The sequence below is a fragment of the Antechinus flavipes genome, chromosome 1, assembly GCF_016432865.1.
Source record: "Antechinus flavipes isolate AdamAnt ecotype Samford, QLD, Australia chromosome 1, AdamAnt_v2, whole genome shotgun sequence".
NCBI lineage: Eukaryota > Metazoa > Chordata > Mammalia > Dasyuromorphia > Dasyuridae > Antechinus > Antechinus flavipes.
In genome coordinates this window covers 423860155-423867617 of record NC_067398.1, presented here as the reverse complement: position 1 = coordinate 423867617, position 7463 = coordinate 423860155, and positions in this window count along the sequence as shown.

Genomic DNA, 7463 nt, shown 5'->3' with positions numbered 1-7463 from the left:
CTCATTTAAATACATGAGGAATGTATTAAAAGGAATACAGAGGGGATACTTTCTCTTGTTTAAATTATCCTGTACTATAGGAGAATTGAGTAAAACCATGCAAATGATTTTTTTGAAAAATTATCCCATTTAATGTAAAATGGTCACAGGATCTAAAGTTTAAGGCTACAAGGAAACTTAGATTGTCATCTAATTCAATACCATCCTTCATTTTATAGAAGATGAGCCTGAGTTCCAGAGAAATTTTGACTTGCCCAAAGTTATATAAGTAGTAAGATATAAAGCAGAAATTAGTATCCAGATTTTTTCAAAATCCAGGATTTCAAAATCCAAAATACTTTTCAGATTATTCTTCCTTTCATCAAACATTTATGTAAATTTCAACTTTGTTACCAGAAATCTTTGAATTATAACTAAAGTAAATTCAATTTAACTAAGTTTTCAAGAAGGAGTTTTTCTAAACATTTTAAAAGTCAATCATTTTGTGTTGCCTTAACCGGTACCAATTTTTTTTTTTAATTTATATGTTCATCATTTGAACTATATTGCTTTATAGTCCATATGATGCCTATAAACCCAGTACAGGATTAAGTTACAGAAAGAACACTGGATAGTCAAGTAGCCTTGATTCTAGATTTAGTTTTACCACTGCCTATCTATGCGGCATTTGGTAAGCAATTGAATGGTTCTGTATTTAATTCTGAAACATGAAGTGCTTTAAAATACCTTTTAGCTCAAAAGCATTGTGATTTTATTATTCTAAATAGGCTTATTATAGAATTGAGCTGCAACCTGTTTAGAAGATAGATAATTTCTAGCTTTATCACATGGAAATGAAATAGATAAAATTGTCACTACTTTAAAGAGTACTTTTTTAATCTACATAAAAATATGTATATATTTATGTATGAAGCATTACATGCGCATATATATATATTCAACCACATATATATTACATACACACACAAAAATCACATGTATATCTAGACTTAACATCTTTCATCTCTATTTTGGTCCCTATCCTTATTCATTTACTTACTCATGGATCTCTAGCTACCAAAAATCTGACTATAGAGCTATATAAATAGTTGAAGTTATTTTGTTACCAGCAGAAATACCTGACAAAAATCACAAATTATTTGTTTTTCCTTTCAGTCTTTCAAAGGGAAGACCTTTTTTTATTTGAATTAAGTGAAGGTACATGATGACTTTAGAAGCAGTTGAAAGAAATTTCTTCACCCCTCCCAAACCACATAATAGACCACATAGCTTTATTAAAGAGAGAATTTTATTAAAATGTTATTATTCTCTTTGTTAAAGAGAAAAAGAGAATTTTAGAAACAGACAATAAGCCATTTAATTTCTACATTTTCTGCATGGATCAATTCTACTGTAGTTCTCATCTCCCTAAAAATGTTTCTTGATGGAATGTGAGATCCTTGAAGGTAGAGGCTATATCACTTTGTATGTTTTTTGTCTTTATGTCTTTGTATGTTCAATGCCTATTGTAGCACTTAAAGTCTAATACACAGAAGTCTTTTGTTCTTGTATAGCTTTTATTAACCGGGCACTCAATAAACATTTATTAAAGGCCACTGTGTTAAAGTCCTGCAATACAAAACAAGGCAAATCATAGTCCTTGCTCTCAAAGCTGGGGACAAAACAGGACAAATAAGCTAAATATCAAATAAATAGGATAAAAATAAAAGACTCATAGCATTAGAATTAAGTTTCATTGAACAAGTTTTCCTATATAACATGAAATTTTAGCTAGTACTTAAAGGAAACCGTGATCACCAGTGGACAGAGATAAAAAGAGAGTACATTCCTGAATGAGAAACAACCAGGAAAAATACCCAGAATTGGTGTCTTTTACAAAAAGGTCAGTGCCAATAATTTGAAAGTATATAATAGCAAATGGAAAGGGAGAAGTATATTAAATTATGAATGGCTTTGAGGAACCAACAGAGATTTTTATATTTGATCCTGGAGACAATAAGGAGCCACAAGAGATTGCTTGTTTTGTTTTTTGTTTGTTGTTGATTGTTTATTTGTTTTTTGCTATTGTTATTATTATTTGTTCTTTGAGTGTGTGTATTGGGGGGAGGCAGGGGATAATATGATCAGACTTGCACTTTAGGAAAATGGGATGGAAAGATGAATTAGAATAAAGAGAGACTAGAAACAGGCAGATGCCTCAGTAAGCCATTGAAATAGTCTAGGTGTGAGGTGATAAAGTCTTCATTAGAATTGAGGCATTAGAGTGGAGGCTAAGGAGGAAATTGCATAAATGTTGCAAAAGTAAATCCTATCCATCTTGACAACAAATTGAATATGGGAGGTGAAAGTGAGACCAAGACTCTGGGAGAATGACATTGCTCTTTATAGTACTAGAAAAGGTAGGAAGAGAGGAGGATATAGGGAAAATATTATAAATTTTATTATGACAAGTTTGATAAAATGTTTACTGGGTATCTAGCTCAATTTACCTAAAAGGTTTGTAGAGATTGAAGTAGAGATATTAGGGCCAGATAGGTAGATCTGATAATCAACAGCATAGATATCATAATTAGATCCATGGGAGATGATGAGATCACTAAATGAACTGGTATAGAAAGAGAAGAGAATAGCACCCAGCACTGAACCCTATTGGATAATCATTGTTAGAGAACATAATTTGGAAGAGAATTCTGCAAAGAATACAAAAAGAATATTCAGATAAAAAAAGAAGTTTTTAGAAGAGTGCTGATCCAAAAACCTAGGCAGGGATCCTCAAACTACGGCCTGTGGGACAAATGTGGCAGTTGAGGACAATTATCCCCTCACCTAGGGCTATGAAGTTTCTTTATTTAAAGGCCCACAAAACAAAGTTTTTGTTTTTACTATAGTCCAGCCCTCCAACAGTCTGAGGGACAGTGAACTGGTCCCCTATTTAAAAAGTTTGAGGACCCCTGACCTAGAGAGAGAAGAGAGTTTTAAAGAAAAGAAGATAATCCTCAAGGATAACCAAAGATTTAGAGAGACTGAGAAGAATAAGGATTATGAAAAATGCATTGAGTTGGGCAATACAAGTTGTGAAGATGTGCTAATACCCTCTTGCCTTGGTTAGTCAGCTCTTCCAGAGAAAAAGCCACCTCCATTTCTCCTTAGAGCTCTAGAGATCGCTAGGATTATGGGATTCTTCTTTAATACCAATTTAAATCATTAGTTATAGTTAGTAATCATAAGTACTATACAGTGATTAAGATATCATTAACCGGATAACACCTCTGTGGCCATTATCTTCTGCCAGAGGAAATCTTCATGAGTTTGTGGTAGACATTCCTCTAATTCATTGATGGATTTGAGGCCTGTTGGTTACCTTCAGCATGGTTTGGTCCATCTTGCCATATGGTTTTCCTGGAGTGTGACTGCTGAGCATGCTACAGCTTCTTGGGGCTAGATGAGAGTTGAGTGAAAGAGGAATACCAGAGATGGATGAGCAGCCCCCAAAAGGATGAACTTTTGTACCAGAGCTAATTCTTCTTAAATACCCTCTTTTTTATATCTATGCTCACCACAAAGTGCCGTAATGCAGGAAAGTACAGATAGCCCCAAAGAAAAACAATGAGAATAGACTTCACTCCATCCCAAGTGAAAGCAAACTGCTCCTGATAAAAATCAGTCATAGAAATAAAGAAGTAAACTTTTAGAAGGTTGTCAATACTATAATACTTATCCTGGACATAGGCTTAATAAAGAGCATTATTAGTAATCTTGATGATTTTTTTCAATTTCTTAGTATCCATGGTAAACTGCCAAATGCCATCTGATTTTCTCATAGTTATCACACACAGCTGTTGTCCCAATCCCTGGGTATATAATCTCTTCCAATTCACAGTCTCCAGGGAGAAAGCTCAAACTTAATGCAGCCATTACACTCATTCACTCCATCATGTTTTCTTCTAAAAGTGATTTAATTCATGGATATTGCTGCATCCTTGCTTCTAAGATTCCCCATTCTGACCTTGGGCTCAGTCTAATGGCAGTATGGGCCTTTCTTTGAAGCTGTGCTAGAGGACTGGGATTAAATCAACACAATAGACTTCTGTGACTGAACATCTGGAATTCTAAATTCAGTCCCAACCTAGCCTATTTTGTCTGGAATACTTCATTTGTAGCAGGAAAGAATACAGCTACATATTCAAGGTTCCATGTCAACTAAGATTTGGTGGAGATGTTGGGGGAATAGGGAAGAAGCAAGGATTAGGTTATTTTTGTTAGTTCTGTTTTCCAAACTAGTTCTTTTCCAATCCAGATACTTTATTGTAGTTGCTGATAAATCCTATATAATTCTAATTATAGTTAGAGCATATTTGAGTTTTTTGTTTGTTTCATTCTTTTAATTTTTTTCTAAAATCTGGGGGTTTTAAATTTTCCAATAATGTTCCTTTATGTTTTCCTTGTAGGATTACTTGGAGGTGGTGATAAGTGGATTTTTTTCTATTTCTACTTTCCCTTTTGTTCTATTATTTCAGCACAATTTTCATTGATTATTTCTCCTATTATTATGTCAAGGTTCTCTTTTGGTCACAGCTTTCAAGTATTCTAATTATTCATATGGTCTCTCTTCTTGATTTCTTCTCTAGATATGTTTTCTTCCTTAAAGATGTTTCACATTCTGTTCTATTTTTTCATTATTTACATTTTGTTTTATTATTTTTTGGTCTCCTATGCTTCATAGACTTTTCCCTATGTTTCACTTGATCCAATTCCAATTTTCAGAGAACCATTTTCTTTAAAACTTTGGATCTCCTTTTCTTGTTGCTCAACTTTCTTTTCATAAGCTTCTTGTTTTTCTTGGATGGTTCTCTATCTTAGTTTTCCCTCAATCTCTCTAATTTGTTTTTAAAGCCTTGAGTTCTTCTATAAATTATTTCTGAATAAGTAGGCATTTAATGTTCTTTTTGGGTAGTAGAGAATTTTTAAACTTCAATTTCTTCTCTAAAGATGAATCCCAGTCTTCCTTATTTCCCTAGTAAGTTTCTATGATTGAGTTCTTTCTCTTTGTTGGCTCATTTTTCCCAGATGAGAACTTATTTGTTTAACCTCCTCTGATGCTGGGATTTGGGAAGGAGGGGCATGGTGTTTTTGACTTCACTTGAGTTTTCCCTTCAGGCCTGGAATTTAAAACCAAGAAGACTGCAGTCCTAGAAATGCCCTCAGCCAGCAGCATCTCTGCATGACTGCTTTTGCACTCAGTAGGTATGTTGGTTACATCTGACCCAGGCCATGTCTCAGCAGCACAGCTGGGCTTCAAATTCCTAATCAACCAGGGTTCTTCCCATACTCATCCAACTCCCTAACCAATGGTGTGTGTGTGTGTGTGTGTGTGTGTGTGTGTGTGTGTTGTGTATGTGTGTGTGAAGTTCCTGTGGATTGCATTGAAGCTACCTCAAACCCAGCTAACTCCAGGACTCTCCTCATGTCGTTTCTGTGAAGCTAGCCTGGAGGTATTTACACTTCACACTGGTTAAAGCTTAAGCTGGAGGTCTTTCTTGTGGTTTCATAAGGCTGCCCCAGGAAAATCCCTGTTCTTTCCCTATCTTATTTGATTTTCATGGGTCTGTGTTCTCCCTGAAGTAAAATTCTTTTTGGTCAGAAAAATCTAGAGAACTTGGAACTTTCAAACTTACTCTACTATCTTCTTAGTGTCCACTTCCCCTGGGCACATATTTTGTGGCCCAGATTTCCATAGATAAATTGCTTCCCCCCCCCCATACATTTTGTCTTGACATGCTACATATTGATTTAGTGTACAGGTAAGAAGTAAAATCCTTTCAAAATAGGGGAAATTTTTCATGTCATGAATTTTGTTGTGTCATTTTGTTCAAAGCTTTTTTGCTTTGAACTAATGCACTTTGAGATTGGTCTATTAAAAAAGAGTATCAGTTAGGGATTGTGCACTGTGATTCTTCATTCTAAAATGTGCCTTGAATTTGGAATAGTGTGAATGTGTGTGTGTGTGTGTGTGTGTGTGTGTGTGTGTGTATGTGTGTTTGATAAGGGTATTGGTCTAGATGACTTTGCAAGGCTCCTTCAGACTTCAAATTTATGATGATATGGAGATGTTATTTCAGAAAGAGCACATGGGACATGAAAATATAGATTAAAACTATCTTTTCCCCATTCTCAATTTAAAACATGTTCTATATTTTAAAACAAGCAAGCAAAAAAAAAAAACAATTACAATATCTTATCTATTTGAAAAATTAGGAAGATCTGGAATTGTTCTGATAACTTTAGAAGTATATGATTGTAGGGGGGAAATACATATTTTTTAAGACAGGGAATTTTTTTTTCTTTCATTATAACCCCATAATGTCAGACACACAATAAGTTCTAAAGAAATGATTGTTGTTTTTTTGAAAGTATCTATAAAACTAAGAAATGATAAATTTGAATATCAAGTTTAGTCTAGTAAATGCATCCTATTTTCAGTGTAAATTCTTTATTCAGTTATATATTTAGGTATAATTTTTTTTTAATAAGATTAGATGTTAGGATACAACACTGATGACAATCAGAAAACTGAAAGTTTTTCTTTTAATACTAATGATATTTACCCCAATTTAAGTGAATGCCCCTTTTATTTAGATTCATTGTATATTGCATTAGGCTTTTTTGTTTTGTCTTTGACAACCTTGAGGAAATGGATCTCCAACTTTCTTCTTGTTCTTCCTGATAGACTAAGATATTCTCCTATAACTGCTAGTTTGTTTGGTAATGATTTTGATACCTTCGATTTTTATTTTTAAATGAAAATTTTTTTTTAAAGTGTTGGCTGAGGTCCAAAATATCAAAGCTGCTTTCTTGAAAAAATTCCTGGAAGTGCTTCTATTTGGACAAAACCAAGCCTCTATCTAGGTCACATTTCTCAGCACAATTACAATCCCTGGGCAAAATCATGAACAAAATATCAATCTATAGAACATAATCTAAGTTTCACATGAAGCTATTATCCAAGATATTGGTTCTTCCATTCCCTAAGTTTCTTTCACAGACATTTGGCTTTTTATTCATTATATAGTGCATATCTTTACAGTGTAATATAAAAATAATAACTTAAATAAAACCACTCATTGAATATCTTCACCAATGCCAAAGAAATATAAGCAGATCCTCTTCCCCAAGCAGTTAATCTAATTCCCTTCTATTTACCAAGTTTGGGATTTCTCCTCATCATCTGGTAATTACATTGGAGTTGTTTGCATTGGATATTATCTTGTTGTCTTAAAAGGCCTGTATTCTTCCCAACTGTAATCCTGATTGCTTTTCTGTTGGTTGATGACATCAGAGTTCTGAATTTCTAAAGTCTCTCTGGGTGTAACCTCAGCTGCTATCATGCCCCACCTGTCCTTTGATTGATACTTTAGAGCTGGGCCCTGCCTCTCATTCCTCTGGGTCAATATACATTTAGAGGC